Raw genomic sequence first — 16,941 nt, 5'->3', positions numbered from 1 at the left:
TATATAAGCAAATTCCCAAAATTAAATATATTTAAACCATTAAAACTTTTAACAAAACTTAACACTTGCTGCAGTGTTCATTATGACAGGTGCCTTGTATAGAATAATTTAATTCCTCCTCCTACACATCTCTTGAACAACAAATATCTGGAATTATTTTGTTTTTGACATGTCAATCTTGATTTTAGTCTTAAATGTGTGCTTATTTAAGAAGTACATGGTTCTAAAATTTCATGAAATTTCTTTTAAACTTACTTTTTGTTGAATTGTCTAGTTTAAGAAATTCAATTACATTTTATATATAAAACATGTTCTATGTTCCATTCAGCATCACTTACTCTAACATTGGAACTATACAGAGAAGATTTGAATGACCCCTGTGCAAGGATTGCAGGCAAATTCCTGTACCATTACCTACTTTCACAACAACAGATGCTGGAGGGGATGTGGCCACAAGTTAACTGTACTGCACTCTTGGTGGGAGTGTCAACTTGTTCAACCACTTTGGAAAGTAGTATGGAGGTTCCTCAAAAGACTTCACATAGAACTCCCCTATGACACAGCAATCCCACTTTTGAGCATTTACCCAAAAGATCACAAACAAGACGGTACTAAAACTGCCATCACAATTATATTTATTGCAGCATTGTTTAAGATAGCTAAGATATAGGACCAACCCCAATGCCCTTCATCAGATAAATAGATCAAGAACATGTGCTATTTATACCAATGAAATTCTATGCCTCCATGAGAAAGTATGGCATGACCCAATTTGTTAGAAAATGGAAAGACTTGGAAAAAAATTATTAAGTGATGTAAGCCAAGTCCAAAGAAACATAGGTCACAGGGTTTCCCTAATTTTTAATAACTAATATAACTGGGATAAGCAGAAAAGGTCAAAATCTATGCACATATGACCAGATAAGATGTTGTTAAGGGAAATGAACCCCCAAATAGGAACACAACTGTTTTTTTTTCTTTCTTGCTATTGTTCTAACGTACTTATAACAGGCTATGTGATTTTTTTTGTTTCTTTATATGTTCCTCCCCCATGCTATAACCCCTGTTTTCACTGTATTTGAATTTTGTGTGCCCACCTCTTGTATATACGCTCCTGTAATTTGGGGGAGGGGAAGGAAAAAAGCAAAATGCTGAAATAGGGATTCAGGTTGACCCATTGTAACAATGAGATGCACAAGACACTATGTTGAAAACTGAACTTTACAATTTAGGCAGGGGAAGTGGGGAGGGGCGTGTACTTGTAGAGGTGGGAGGGAAAGGACGGTAGAGGGAAAATAAAGGAGGAGGTAACAATGCTTGTTAGGAAATGTACTCATTACTTGCTCACGTAAATGTGACCTCTCTGTACAGTATTTTTAAAATAAAAAAAACATATGAAAATGTTCTGAGATGAAAGAGTTTATTTCCTTTATTTTACTCATATAATATGGTTAACAAAGAAATTAATGCGAAACACTGATATGAAGGTATTTTGAATGAATATGTGTGTGTGCACGTGCATGTGTTCTCATGCACTTGCATGTATGTTGGTATGCTCACAGTTTGAAAAAAGGGCGTCAAAGTCTTGCTAGGCCTGCTCTCTAGATTGGTGAGCTACTATATGAGCTACATCTCCATTCCTGGCCCTTTGCTAACATTAAAATTTTTGAAAAATTATCTCATGAATTTATTTTGTCCTGATTGGCTTCCACTGTTATCCACGTATCTCTGGCTCCTGAGTAAATATGCCAAGTAGTTAGCATTACAGGTGTGACCAACCAGCACAAGGCTTTCAGAATAATTTTAAAAGTGGAAGAAAGTTTACTTCACGGGGGCTTGTTTTATCATCTCCTACTTATAAAGCACTTTGGAGTGATTATTTGTGATTTGTTATTGTTTTTTAGATTCTTAAGAAAGTAAGTGATGATATTTAAAATTTAGTACTTTTTAAAATGGAACCTGGAAAAATGGGACAGAATATATTTGTCTCTCTTATAAGCTCAGCTCTGTGCATGATAACCCAATATCACCAACACAGTCTGTGTTGAAGACAAAAGGTAACAGAAAATAATCACCATGGCCAATAATTGTTATGGTATTATTTCTTGGACAATATGAACCTTGAATAGAGAGTGTAAGAGAATGGAAAGATTTTACCTACCTTTTGTGTATTGCTGAAAGACTTTTGGAAACTTTGACTCATTTCCTTCCTCACAGTGTGTGCTTGGACCATGCACTTATTGACTTTAATTACAATTTTTCCCAACACTAAAATGTCAATAACATTAGCATTATAGAAAATGTTATCTTAAGAATTAAGGAAAATAAAACTTGTGAAATACTTAACATAAACTTCCATGAATGAGTTTTGAGTTTAGTCAGCAGTTTTTTTAAAATACTAAAAAGAATGCGAAAAGTATTACAGAAATCATTGCATATAGTGAGCAAACAGAAGTAATGTTATCTATTGACCAAGCTCTTCTTCCAAGGAAGCCAGGTGGATTATTTCTCATGCTGTAAATCAAACTTGTTATCTTATGTCTTGATAGTGTAAAAATATCAGGACAAAATAATGAAGGAATGTTGTAGACTGAGGTGAAGTCCATATGAAAATGTGCAAAACTGATAAAACATAAAAGTATCTGAGCATTATATTGTGTTTTACATCATTTAAGTTACATTCCAAAGTTAAGAAAGACCTACGAGAATGGATTCTCTTTTTGATGTCCTATCATAGGTCCTTGGATGAACTCTTTCCTCATTCTTGTAAAGACATCATCAGATGAGGGGAACTATATTATTTTTTGTTTGCTTCTGTACATTTATTCTTCATTTGAAATCTGAACTACTTGAGACTGAAAGAAAACAAGGAAATTAGACACGCAGTCTTTGGAAAGAACAATCAATGTGAAATAAATAAAATGCATACAACCTTGTAAAAGGTCTGACTAAAGTGAGTTATATAGTCTCAAGCATAAACAGAAAATGATTAAGCAATATCATGTTATTTAAAATGGAAAATGTTAGGAGTTGCTTAATATTGTTCCTTTATAATACCTTGAATTAATTATTGATTTTGTATAGAAAGATTAAAGATGAGATTAAAAAGAAACTTGATTAAAAGTGGACAAAAGTTCTGAATAGACATGCTCTCCTTAAACCCTGAAAAATTCCAGTGGGTTTACAAAGTTCCTTAATACCACTTCTATGCTGGTTTAATTCTTTTTGAGCAGAAGTCATTAGAGAAATGTAATTCAAACTTACTATGATACTACTTCATAATTATTGTAACTTTTATCAAAAAAATCAAAGGAATCCGGTGTGGTGGTAAAGGCTTTTAATTCCAAGCATATAGGAGGTTGGATTTAAGTCTAAGGCCAGTCTGGAGTACTGAAGATAATAAAAACCTGCCCTTTTTAACCTTTTAATAAAGGTAATAATGCTGAGAGTGTGGAGAAAAGGAAATTTTCTACACATTTCAACAAAATGCAGGTTAGTATTCTCCTTGTAGAAAGTAATATCCAGCTTTCTAAAGAACTCCAATGTTGAAATATCATCTGTCCCACCAATCATGTGATTATTTCTCTATGAGTAACTCAAATATATCTGCAGTTCATTGTACTCATCATTCACAACAACAGCCAAGATATAAATCGAATTTCAGTGTTCAACTACAGACTAATAAAGCCATGCAAAAATATCTTTTTCTGTTTCATCCTTAGAATATCAAGAGACTTCTCCCATTAACCACAACTTACAATGACCTGAAAGATGTATTCTAAATGAAGAAAAATATTGTCTTCTGATCTTTGTAAACACACACACACACACACACACACACACACAGAACACACACAACACACACACACACACACACACACACACACACACACACACACACACACACACACACACACACACACACACACACCAACATCAAACATTAAGAGAGAAATTTTTAAAAAGTAAAGCAAGGTGGAATTGCTGGGGCATTTAGGTCACAATGTAGAAGATAGTAGATATACAAGATGAACCGGTATAGAGTTGTAATGTACAATCATGAGGATACAGGGGACAACACTGGCCTTACATGGTTTCCCTTATTTGCAATATCTAGTATATGTCTGAGTCAAGCAGGAAAGGTAAGATAAGGTGATGTTAGAGAAATGGACCCTAAGATATGTATTCAATTTTTTTTCTTTCATGCGATTGTTTCTAACACATTTATAAGACTATTTATTTGTTGCTTTGTATGTCCCTCCCCCACAGTATAACCCCTGCTTTCACTGTATTTGATGTCTGTATAATTTGTGGAGGGGAAGGGGAAAAACAAACGTTTAAATAGGGAAACAGGTGGACCCATTGCAACAATGAAATGTACAAGTCGTTATCTCGAAAACGAACTTTACAATTTTGGTGGGGGGAAAAGGGGGAGGTTTGGATGGGGGGGAGGATCAGAAGGGATTGGAAGGAGAAACAAAGGAGGAGGCTACAATGCTTGATAAGAAATGTACTCATTATCTTGTCCATGTAATTGTAACCCCTCTGTACAGTATTTTCACAAAAAAAAAACTATAATGAAGCTATGTAAGTAGGAGTTGTTCTTCTGAGTATGGGTTGCTCTTTTTGTTGTGCTTCCTTCAGTAATGGATAAGATGAACATAATTCTTTAAATATACCTGCTTGTTTGCAGAAATAATAACAAACACTATACCAATAATGTTGCATGCTCAATATAGAACAAAATGTCAAATTAAAATACATGATATTATCCTTGGTGTAAACTAATTATTGCAAATAAAGGAAACCATGGGACCTATGTTTCTTTGTCCAGTTTACTTCATTAATATGATTTTTTCCAAGGGGAGTACTATGTGAAGTCTTTTAAGATCTTCCATTTCCTTAAAAATGAGATGATACCTTTCTTTCTGATGAAAACATAGTATTGCATGTACGTATATCTCTCTGTTGTGTGTGTGTGTGTGTGTGTGTGTTTCACTTTCTTGATCCATTCATTTACTGAGAGGCATCTGGGTTGATTCCATATCTTAAGTAGGGTAAATACTACTGTGATAAAACATAATTGGGCTGGTAGCTTTAGTGTGGCCTTGTTTGTGGTCACTAGGGTAAATGCCCAGAAGTGGGATTATTGGGTAATAGGGGAACATTATTGTGTACATCAAGGATAATATTAATAGTTGAGCGGAATAGCTCAATAGCTATGTACATATGACTCTATAAGGTGATTTAAAGTTAAATCAACACTTGTTGATTTAACGTTTTGTTGTTCTTAATATACTACGTGATTTGTTTTTATCCTTTTTTGTTTTCCACACCTATAGTTTATCGCCTGAAGACACTGTATTTTAATCTGATGCCCGGGTATTGTAAATATGTTGATCTGAACTTGGAAATGGAAGGAGAAAAAACAAAATGGTGAGACAAAGGACAAAGGAGTAACCTATGCAACTGTGATACTCACAAGACAATATGTTGGAAATAATCTTGGGGGGGGCGTTGGGAGAGAAGAGGGAAAAACTGGAGAAGGGGTAACAAGTTAGAAAAGAAATGAATTCCTTACCTTACTTGTGTAAGTATAACCCCTCTGTACTTTTCCTTAACAATAGAATTTAAATAGAAAATAAAATCTATGAGAGCAGCAATGCAGGAGATAGCAGAGGGGCAAAATATTGTAGTATAGTGCAGTAAAACAGCTGTGGAAACCAGAAATTTTACTTTTACATAGGAAGTAATAAACTAGCACACAGATTTTCAGCCTTATGTCAGTCATTAAAATGGGGAAACAAAATGCACAATCAGTAAACCAATAGAGATAAAAATAGAAAACTAAGCAAGTTGAATAGATGACTTGGACCAAGAATAACAAATGACACAATTAGGTAACAAATAACAAGCTGGTAAGTTTAAAAAATATTACCCATAATTCTATTAAATGTTGTGTACATCACAATTTGTTAGCACTATAATTCAAATCACAGTTAAATAATATATCATTATTATAATGTCATTTATTTTTGATTTCTTAGAATTGAATGTTTAATATAAAATTTTAATTTTAGCAGCTATAGAAAAGAAGAAAGTGAAATTAATTTTAATGATATATTTCATGAATTGTAAAATTGAGAAACATTAGAATTTAAAGAAATAATTTATCATTATTGTTTTATTTCTGTGAATTAATGTAATAATTCAAAGTGTATTCTACACTTAACACTCATCGTAATATCAAATAATAAATAATTGCACATGACTCGGTTTTAGGTGGAAGGATTTAGCACTGTGGTAAAATTCATACCACACAATACACGAGGGAATGACCCGTTTCATCTAGTTTAAGTTGTGGAAATTTGATTTCTACATGAATGTTAAATTCCTGTCTAGGTGACATCTATACAAGTATATAGAATTATATGCATGAGGAGTACTTCAGATGATACTTAAAAGTCATATTCATTAATTAAATTTTTATTATTTTGTACCAAATAAAAATTTATAGAGAGACTGAATTTCTGAGTAGATGATGGTGTATGTGGGCCAGATTATGCACATTGAGGCTTATTTTATATTCCTGATATTGTTTCTACAGTTAGATTTAATTTTCCATAACTGGGTTGTTATTATATTGGATATATGAAAGTGATTCTTTGCCATTAATCCTTTGCCAGTTGTCTAATACTAATATAACTTATCCATGTGTTAGAAGTAATGGAAATAACAACAGATATAATCAAGATAAATCAATCTGAGGTAGAAAAGAATTTTCAACTTTATTTTGATAGCTGGTCCTTTTTACACTACATAATATTCTTGGAAAAATGTGCTCCAGGCTGGCCACAACTGCAGAATATTATGGTTTGATCTATCATAAGAGAAGGAAGGATGGGGAACGTCCCTTCCAAAAGTCTGCTCCCAGAGATGTGATCTGCTTTATGGTGGTTACTTGAAAATGAACATTTTTCACAGTCAACCTTGAAAAGCTATCTTGATAGACCATTTCTGTAGCTGGATTACTACAGACTTCTTCATAGTTTTGTAAAGATGCCAGGTTTCCTCATTTTGAGACAATTTAACAGGAATTTAGTCACCTGTGTTTTGTATCTTTCAGGGAAAAACCAAATGACCCTAAGCCAGGGAATCACTGGGGCCCAGAAATGCTACTACCTTGAATAGTAATCCTAGACCTCTAAAACAAAACACACACACACACACACACACACACACACACACACACACACACACACACACACACACACACACACACACACACACAATCAAACAAACAAAAAAATCCAGTTAATACAGCCAGTCAGGGCTGCTATCACAGCCTACTTGAAGTCAGGCAAAAAAAGAGAAGCTGAGAGTTATTTAGCTGATAACCAATATATTTTTTATGAGGCAGACTGAAATGAGACCCCAGAGAGAGGGTCAGGAAGACTGATCAGAGAGACTAAAATTGGTCACACAAATATTGGAAAATAAAATTCTTTGCAGAACAAATAAATCATAGTAAGCCTGCGCATATAAGAACAAGACAGCAGACCAAATTCCAGAAATGCACATTTTCTTAGAGGTCAGCTTAATGAATTAGCAATGGAAATATTTGAATTCTTAAATATTTGACCACATGTGGAAGAAGGCTGAAGAGAAAGAAAATGCCATCACTCTGTTAGGAGGTCCAACATCAATTTAGGAAGTAATCAAGCACAGATTTGTAATAAAAAAAGTAAATAATTATTCCAAATGAGGGCTTCATTTGTTTTGATCTAACAGTTCTTGATTTAGGTGCTAGCAATTACCATACAATTGATCCAGTCCCACAGCTGAGTTAATACTGACCGCAGTATTCTCACATGAAGGAACAGAGAAAATTTACAAATGTCTGATGAAATGAGTAGAGGGTGAAATGTTCTAATAATGATATCTGAGGTTTAGAATCAGGTGATGAGGTGGATTTTCTTTTCTAAAAATCCCTCATTTTTAGCCTGGTGCCAGTGGCTCACAGCTGTAATCCTACCTACTCAGGAAGCTAAGGTCTGAGGACGGCCGTTCAAAGCCAACCTGGCAGGAAAGTTCCGGAGACTCTTATCTACATTTAACCACCAGAAAACCAGAAGTGGCACTGTGGCTCAAGAGGTGGAGCACTCACCTTGACTTGAAGAGCTTAGGGACAGTGTCCAAGCCCATACTTCAAGCCCCTCAACCAACAACAAAAATCTCCCTTTTCTTGGATCTTTTCCTAACATTCAACAAAGAAGCCATTTTATCAAGCACTACATTTAAGTCCTATTCTAGCTACTGCAAATAGAATGATTTGGTATCCTATGCCAAATGGTTCATATTTGCGGAAACAAATACCAGCAGTGGTAACTTTTTTCCAATCCTTGAACTCTGGGTCTGGGCCCTGAACATGGTTATGCTGGTAGCTTTCATTTGAGCTTGTTTGTTATTTATTGGATTACTGCCAATGAAGGTAATTACTGGGTGTAAAGGGAGATATATGTTTAGTCTTTTCAGGAAACTCCGTACTGCATTCCACAGTGGTTGAACAAGTTTAGTTTCCCACCAACAGTGTAATAGAGTTCCCAATTGGTTACATCCATGCCAGCATTTTCTATTGCTAGTTTTCTTGATAATGGGCATTCTAATTGGGATGAGGTAGAATCTGTCTTGTTTACTTGTATATTTGTGGGCACCTTCTAGCTACCATGAATGAATCCATGAAATCTATATTGCTCGGTGTCTGCATTCCTTTCTCTTTTCTCTTAGTATAGTTTTCCCAAGCCTTTCATTTTCCTTAATATTGGTGAAAAGTCATCCTTTCTGATGGGTGAATAGAATTCCAGTGTGTGTGTGTGTGTGTGTGTGTGTGTGTGTGTGTGTGTGTGTGTGTGTGTGTGTGTGTGTGTAAGATGATTATAGGCCCATGAGTTCATTTCTATGTCTTCTGTTTCATGTGTACTTTTGTAATTCCATATTAAATTTGGATTGCTTTCTTTACTGCATTGAAGAATATTGTTAGGATTTTGATGAGTATCACATGGTCAATTGTTTGGGGCAGTATTGCAGTTTTTGACACTTTAATTCTTCCACCCAGCAACATTGAAAGATTTTCCATATCCTTGAATCTCCTTCAATTTCCCTTTTTAGAATTTAATGTTTTCACAGTAGAGTTCCTTCACATTTTTAGTTAAATTAATTAATTCCTCATTTTGTTGTTGTTTTTTGTTTAGATTAGATTTGATTTTGAGGCTAATACATATGAGGTTGTATTTTGGATCTCAGGTTGGTTCTTCCCATTGTTGGTAACACAGAAAAACTACTGATTCTTCGTGGGTTTTATACCGTGCTACATAGCTGAAGGTTAGCATCACCTTTCCTAACTTCAGGGAGGAAGCTATAAGGACTTTTAAATACAGGATCATTTCATCTGTAAAAAGGGATAGTTTTACTTCTTCCCTATTTGTATCCCCCCTTTTTTTTCTCTTTCCAATTGCTCTTGCTAGAAAGTCCACTACCATTTTGAAGAGTAGTAGAGAGTGGACATCCTTGTCTCATTCATTATTTTAATGTCTTAATGCTTCCAATGTTAGGTAAATGCTAATTATCTCTATCATAACCATACTCTGTGTTATATTGAGGAGTGTTCCATGCATTCCTCGCTTCTGACTTTTTTAATCATAAAAGGATATTGGAGGTTTTTAAAAGCTATTTCTATATCCATATAGATGATCATGTGTTTCTCACCCCTGCTTCTACTGATGGTTTGTGCTATGGTTATTGACAAGAATATTGAATCAAATTGTATCCTAGGATGAATCCTTTTTGATCATACCATATGGCTTTTTTTGTTAGTTACTGAAATTGGCTGGTGAGAATTTTATTAAGAAGTTCTGTAGTAATGCTTATCAAAGAGTTCTCTTTCTTTGGTGAGTCCCTATGTGATTTAGGGAAGTGTGTAATTCTATTTTCATAGAATGTGTTTGATAATTCCATTTCCCTTTCCATTCCATTGAAGAGTTAGACCTGCGTATTGTAAGTTCTTTGCAGGCCTTAATTTCATGGTAAATTCATTGAGTCCTAGCCTTTTCTGGAATGGGAAGTGGTTTATTGACATTTAATTTTCATTAATTCTTATGTTTTACTTCTTGCTTCAGATTCAGTATAGGAAAGCATCAATTTCTTCAGGATTCTCCAGATTATTGGCATAAGGTTTTCAAAGTACTCTCTTATACCATTCTCAATTTTGCTTATATCTGTTGTGTTGTCTCATTTTTGTCTCTAATTTTCTCTATTTGAGTTAGTCCTCTTATTTTTTTTATTATGAAAGTGATATACAGAGGGGTCGTTACAGTTACATAAGTAATGAGTACATTTTTTTAAGTGTTAACCCTTCCCCATTTTTTCCTGCTTCCCCCAACCCTGACATCCCACTCCCGCAAAGTTGTAAAGTTCATTTCTAACATAGTGTTAGAACCAGGTTAACATGTACAAGACAAAGGGTACAGAAATAAAAAACAGTGAGTACAAGGAATTACCCAAAGGGTAAAAAGTAAATAGAAATAACCAAAAACAGGTCACTATACAATCATCTTGTATCCATTTCTTGAAGCTCATTTCGATAAGCATAATTTTATATGGTGATATGCATATTGCTTTTGAGCTATTGTGACTATTGTAGACATATTCTAGTGTTTCCAAAGGATTGAAAATCGGTGGCTTATGATTCTTTGGGTCTTGCTTGTTTGACTTATTATATTTTAGAAGTGATTGCATTTCCTTACAAATGGGGCAATGCCATTCATTCTGATGGAAGCATAGAGTTTTGTTGTGAACGTATATGACATTTTTTTGATCCCTCATTGCGGGCTCATAGGGGAGCTCTATTGAGGAACCTCCATACTTCTTTACAGAGTATTTGAACAAGTTTACATTTCCACCAATACTGTAGTAATGTTCCTTTTTGGCCACATCCCCACAGCCCAGCATCTTTAGTTTTAGTTCTCTTCATAATGATCACTCTAACTGGGGTGAGGTGGAAGGCCAATGTTGCTTTGATTCGCACTTCTTTTATGGCCAAAAATGTTGCATATTTCTTCATGCGTCTATTGGCCATGCATATTTCTTCTTCAGAGAAGTCTCTCTTTACATCTTTAGCCCACTTATTAAGAGAGTTCTTATTTCTTTGAGGATTTGTTTTTATTTGGGGGGGAGTTAACTTTTGGGGCTCTAAATATATTTGAGATATGAGGCCATAGTGTGTTGCAGAGCAAGTAAAGATCTTCTCCCAATCTGCTGGCTTTTTTTATTAACTTATCTATATAAGTTCTCTTCTTAGTCAGATTTGGTATGGTTGTGTCAAGTCTGTTAATTTATTTAAAAAAACCAACTCTTTTTAAAAATTCTTTCTATGTTTTATTTTGTCTTTATTTATTTATTTCTGATTTTTTAAACTTGTTTCTGTCTACTGCTTTGGGTTAGGGCTTGCTCCTGTTTTCAAGGCGTTTGAAGTACATAATTAAAATATTTGTTTGAGATTTCCCAAATTGCTTGATGTAGGTACTCAGAGCTATAAATTTTCCTCTAAGTACTGCATTTCCTGTGTCCCAGATAAGCTAGTATTTTGTGTGATCATTTTTGTTAAATTCCAGAAACTTTCAGTTGTTTTCTAATCCCTTCAGTGTCCCACTGGTCATTCAGCAACGTGTTATTCAGTCTTCATGGGTTTGACAATGGTTTTTTTTTTTTTGGTTTAGCTGTTTAATTCTAAGTTTATTATGTTACATTCTGACAAGATATGGGAGTTCAATTAATTTTTCTTTCAATTTGGACAGAATTTCTGAGTGACGTAGGATATGTTCTATTTTGGAGAATCTTCCATGAGCTGCTATGAAGAATGTATATTCTGATGATGAATGTATATTCTGTAGATGTCTGTTTGGGCTAGGTGGTCAATGTAGTTATTTAGGTCTGCAGTTTCTTGGTTGAGTTTTTCCTGGATAGGTCATTCATGGATGACAATGATGTGTTGAGATATGTTTTTAGGTTAAGTAATATTTGGTTGATGATGTGGAATGCTCCAGGATTCAGGGCATTGATATTTAGACTTGTTATATCCTCCTAATTGAGCGTTGTCTTTATCAATATGTAATGTCTCTTCGTACTAATTTTAATTTAATTCTATTTTATCTTATGTTAGTAATTCTACTACAGCCTGTTTTTGGTGTCCATTTGCTTGAAAATATTCCTTCCAGCATTTCAGTTTGAGTATGTGTTTGTTTTGGTCAATAAAATATATCTCTTTTAGATGTTAGATGGATGCGACTTGTTTTTTGATACTACTATTTAATCTATGTCTTCTATTTGGAAATTTAAGTCCATTGATGTAGAGAGTTAAGACTGAGAATTTCCTGATAGTCCTGCTATATTATACATCTGCTGTTAGGAGCTGTGCCTCATTTACTCTTAATATATTTACTTTGTTCTCTGATTGGGAGCATTTTACATAATCAGTTCCTGTTCTTCTTGATCTTCTCTATGTAGGATATATTTGATTAACTTCTATCCTGCTGATTTGGTGGAGATACATTGTTTTAAGTTGCTTTGTAATGAAATATTTTTATATTTCCTTTAAATGTTAAGGAGTTTGGCTTGGGACCGTATTAATGATTGGTAGTTGTTTACCTTTAATGTTTGTCATATATCATGCCAGGCTCTCCTTTTTGCCATATCAGCTAAAAATCTGTATTTAATCTGACTGTATATTCTTTATAAATAATCAATCTTTTCTCTGTAGCAGCTTTAAAAATCCTTTCCTTAATCCTTAATGATCCTCTAATGGATTTTGATGTAGTGGTTGATTGTTCAGTTCTAGAATTCTCTGTTTGGTGTTCTAAAGGTTTCTCTTTTCTGAATGAGCCTATCTCTTTGGATGTTTGGCATGTTCTCTGCTATATTTCTGTAATATGTTTCCCATCCATTTAGTTTCCTACTCTTCTCCTTCTTGATACCTGTCTCCCTGAAATTTGATTTCTAAATGGGTCTTGTACTTCTGGAAATATCGTATCTTATTTCTTGTATTTGTTCTAAATGATAATTTCCTCTTTCCTGTTAAACCTATTCTGTCTTTGACCCTGAGATTATCTTATATGTCATTTATATGCTGTGGAGACTTTCTATTTTGTTTTCGATTTCCCTGTCTTCTAATTGGTCCTTTTTTAGGCCTTCTATCTCTTTATTAAATATTTGTTTTCGGTATTGTATGGAATTTCTGTACATTTTTTATTTGGGTGAGGGGGTTGCAAAGGTTGTTTTCTTAGCTTTGCCTTCTCTCATATCTTTTAACTAGGCATCCATTTTTTCCTTGGACTCCCTTTACTTCTTAGAATTTATTTATCTTTGTTTCTTTTCTCCACGAATTATTTTGCTAATCGTTGTTTGTTCTCATCTTGTTCACAAATTTCCTTGTAGAGGTTTTCTCTCTTTTCATTAATCACATTTTCAGCAGCATTTGTAATATATTTTGATATATCTTCTATGTCCTTGATTGTCTGTTCTAATGCCTGGTTATTTACTGTGTGAATTGAAGTACCTTGACATAATTTTTCTTGTATTTTTTTCTGATTGGTTTTGTCCATTTGGAAGTTTGCTCTTGGGGAAACTATGATGTTAATAATTGACTCTCTATGTTCTTGGTTGGTTTGCCAGGTGTGGGTTTGGTCTTCTGTTTTGACTTGTTTTTCTGGAATTAGGTTTTTTCTATACAATTAAGTGTAGAAGTATAAATCAGTTATGGTGAGATGTTGTGATGTTAATACTTATGGTTCCAGTGACAGTTCGGACGGTCCAATGGTATAATGAATAGCTCTGTGTATGGATGTGGCTTTCTCTGATGTACACTTCTATTTCTACCTTTTTCCACGTGGCCCTTTTATTTCTACATTGCAGATGTGCTTTTGAATATGTTGGTCAATACAGTCACAGTAGTCACCTGCCTGGCTGGGCAGGTTTTCATAGATTTCTATTTTCTAGTGAATATAGTATAAAATCTTCTTATGAATTTTATGTCTATAATTATATCTATAATTACAGCTGTATATCTATAATTATAGTTGTCTTGGTGTGACCCTCTAGAAGTGGAGTACGGGCCAGGACTCTGTTTCATTAGAGAGAGATAGGGAAATTTTCTGTTGTTATTCTGCCATTGTTTTTCCTCTTCCTCAGATTTGTTTTATACATTGTTGATTTTTTAACATAATTTAGGATTTGTGATGGTTGTATCATGTTATTTTTGTTTTTCTGCTTGTGTTATTTTGAAGTAGTTATTTCAGGCTTCTGTGAAGAGACAGAAATATTTGTTATTACATTGAGAGAAATCGAGAAGACATTTTAACCTATTTGCTACAAGTAAATTAATATTAAGCAAAGCTAATGTAAATAATCACTTCTTACTCTACAGAGGACGAGTATAGTACTCGCGAATATCTTGGAGGAAAAGACTTTAGACTAATTACAATTGATGCCTTACATTGAAATTACCAGCTAAACATTCTTCTTCAGAAAGTCAAAAGCTCCATTTATTTCATATTAATATTATAAAATCATAATACCTGCATGTTGAATTGTTTTCCTCTGCTATTTTCAATTCCATTCTTCATCCATTACATATCTTTGAATGACCAATTCCTTCGAATACCTATATTTCTTATATTGTGTTATAAATCTCAGTAATATTAATACGAATTTATCTCTGAGCCTCATCTTGAGCTACATTTATATGTAATTTATGCAGTCTCAAGCAAGAAACCTATTTTACTCTATTTTATGTTTTAATCAATAAATGCATTCTCTTTAGAAATATGTTCTCTCTTTTATATTGCTTCAGTAAACATCATGTGTCTAGTACTTTTAATGAAATATAAGATTTGGAACTAGAAGCCACCCCCCCCATTATCACTTTCATGTAAACCCCTGGAGACTATTTTACCTATAAAAATATAAAAGTGCAATGCACATGTTTATATATAAATAATATAATGGTTAAGACAATTAGACACAAGGACTACCACATCAATTCCCAATTGACTTAAAGGCACCAAATCATTGTGTTCATGAATATCACTATTATTAGAAAATGACTAGTCAATACAAAGTTTATATTATATTTGAAGTTTACAAAATGAAAATTACACCCAGATTTGCTGTCAATATCCTGTTTCCATGAATACAATTTTTCAGCAAACAGGTAAATAAAAATAATGGTTTCACACAGAATGTAAGATGTAGAAGTAGACTGTCTTTCCTTAAGATGATTAGTACCTGCAAATCATGTGATATATTGAAAGATACTATAAAAATTCATAAGAAGATGTATGATCAGAAATGATAGGTAAGAAAAGTAACAAGAAAACTGTATATGTAAATTGACCTTTCAATATAAGATGGCAAGTTTTCAATATATGTGCCTATAGAAGGTGATTCTGTATTTCTAACTCACATACAATATTCTGCATTTTTCCACATACTCCCGTTCTCTTACCTCAGTTCCTGATCAATATTCTTCTATTTCATGATGTCAATTCCTACTAAAATAACAAGGTGGATTTTTTTTTGGTCTCTAGATCCAATACATTTTAGTATTTTGGAATAGTATGAGTTCATGGAGTTTGACTTGAATGTCAAGATTGTAGATATTGTATTCAGATTACTGTTAATTGGCCTGAAGCATACACAGTATACTAAAAAGAAGGGACTTGATCTCAGGGAAACATACAGGTCCAGGCAAGATCCTGAAGCAAAGAAAAATCAATGGAGCAAACACCAATCAACTATAATTACAAAGGAATGGAACTGATCTCTGATGTTTCTGGGTGGCAGGTGTGTGTATTTGCGTGTGTGTGTGTGGAGAGAGAGAGAGAGTGAGTGAGTGAGAGAGAGAGAGAGAGAGAGAGAGAGAGAGAGAGAGAGAGAGAGAGAGAGAGAGAGAGAGAGAGAATTTTAGTGTGGCTTCCATATTTATAGTCCATAGAGCAATAATTATTAGGGAGGAGGTGCTCATATCAGAGCTCTGATACTGTTGTCTTCATTTTTTACTGAGATAAACACTTGCTTAATCTCTAATTAAATAGGGAAAATAAACTAACATGTAACGCGATTGTTTTGACAATTAATTAGTATATTGAAGGCCAAAGGGAGCAATTGGAGATCAGTTTAACCTTTTTCCTCTCAGTTGAATATTACACAGCAATAGATGTGATTTCAGGAGTCTCTTGCAATGTACTGACAGCTGAATTATTAATATGCTTAATAATATGAAACATATGATGGAGGAACTTCAAATTTTAATCACACAAGGAAAGCCACAAAATTTGAAGTTCATATGAACGAATTACATTCCTAAAAGATGTGGTAACCTGCTCAAAAGTTTGGTCTTATCACTAGTACTTTGTGCTTCCTGGCTGATCTATTTCTCCATCATATGTTTCATATACTCTACTGTTCAGCCAAGTAGAAAATGCTCATGATCCCATCTCATTTTACAAATTTCCATTCCATACAGACTCTATTTTAGAGTGCTTGCATTTAATATACTGCAGCACCTCATCCTTCCCTGTGGGAGACAGGAAAAAAGATAATTTTGTTTGAATATTAAATTACATAAATTAGTGGATACAGGCATGATTTGTAAAATTATAGAAGTTTGTAATAAATGTAAATAGGGAACATGTCACAAACAAAAAATATAATTAAAATCACATGACAAGACTAGAAGTCACAGCATTTTGTGCAGGGAAACATACATTAGATTAGTTGCAGAATTTCTAATTTGAGATAAATTATATATTAAAGCGTAATTCCCTTTACTTAAGGTTTGAAACATTTTATTGAAAAAAAAATATATATATAGTTTTTTTGGTCGGTCAT

The 16,941-nt window shown here is 33.8% G+C and overlaps 1 non-coding gene across 1 annotated transcript; it reads left to right on the top strand.

Annotated features, from left to right (window-relative positions):
- The first annotated feature begins 315 nt into the window (after window positions 1-315).
- On the top strand, window positions 316-422 carry LOC138811158 (U6 spliceosomal RNA). The gene has a single exon (XR_011367326.1). It is a non-coding gene; the product is annotated as a U6 spliceosomal RNA (small nuclear RNA).
- Window positions 423-16,941: the final 16,519 nt, after the last annotated feature.

This window comes from Dipodomys merriami, unplaced genomic scaffold (genome assembly GCF_024711535.1).
Source record: "Dipodomys merriami isolate MVZ:Mamm:240054 unplaced genomic scaffold, mDipMer1.0.p SCAF_1042, whole genome shotgun sequence".
Classification (NCBI taxonomy): Eukaryota; Metazoa; Chordata; class Mammalia; order Rodentia; family Heteromyidae; genus Dipodomys; species Dipodomys merriami.
Note: the sequence above shows the minus strand (reverse complement) of the source record. Positions and strands in the feature narration are given on the sequence as shown.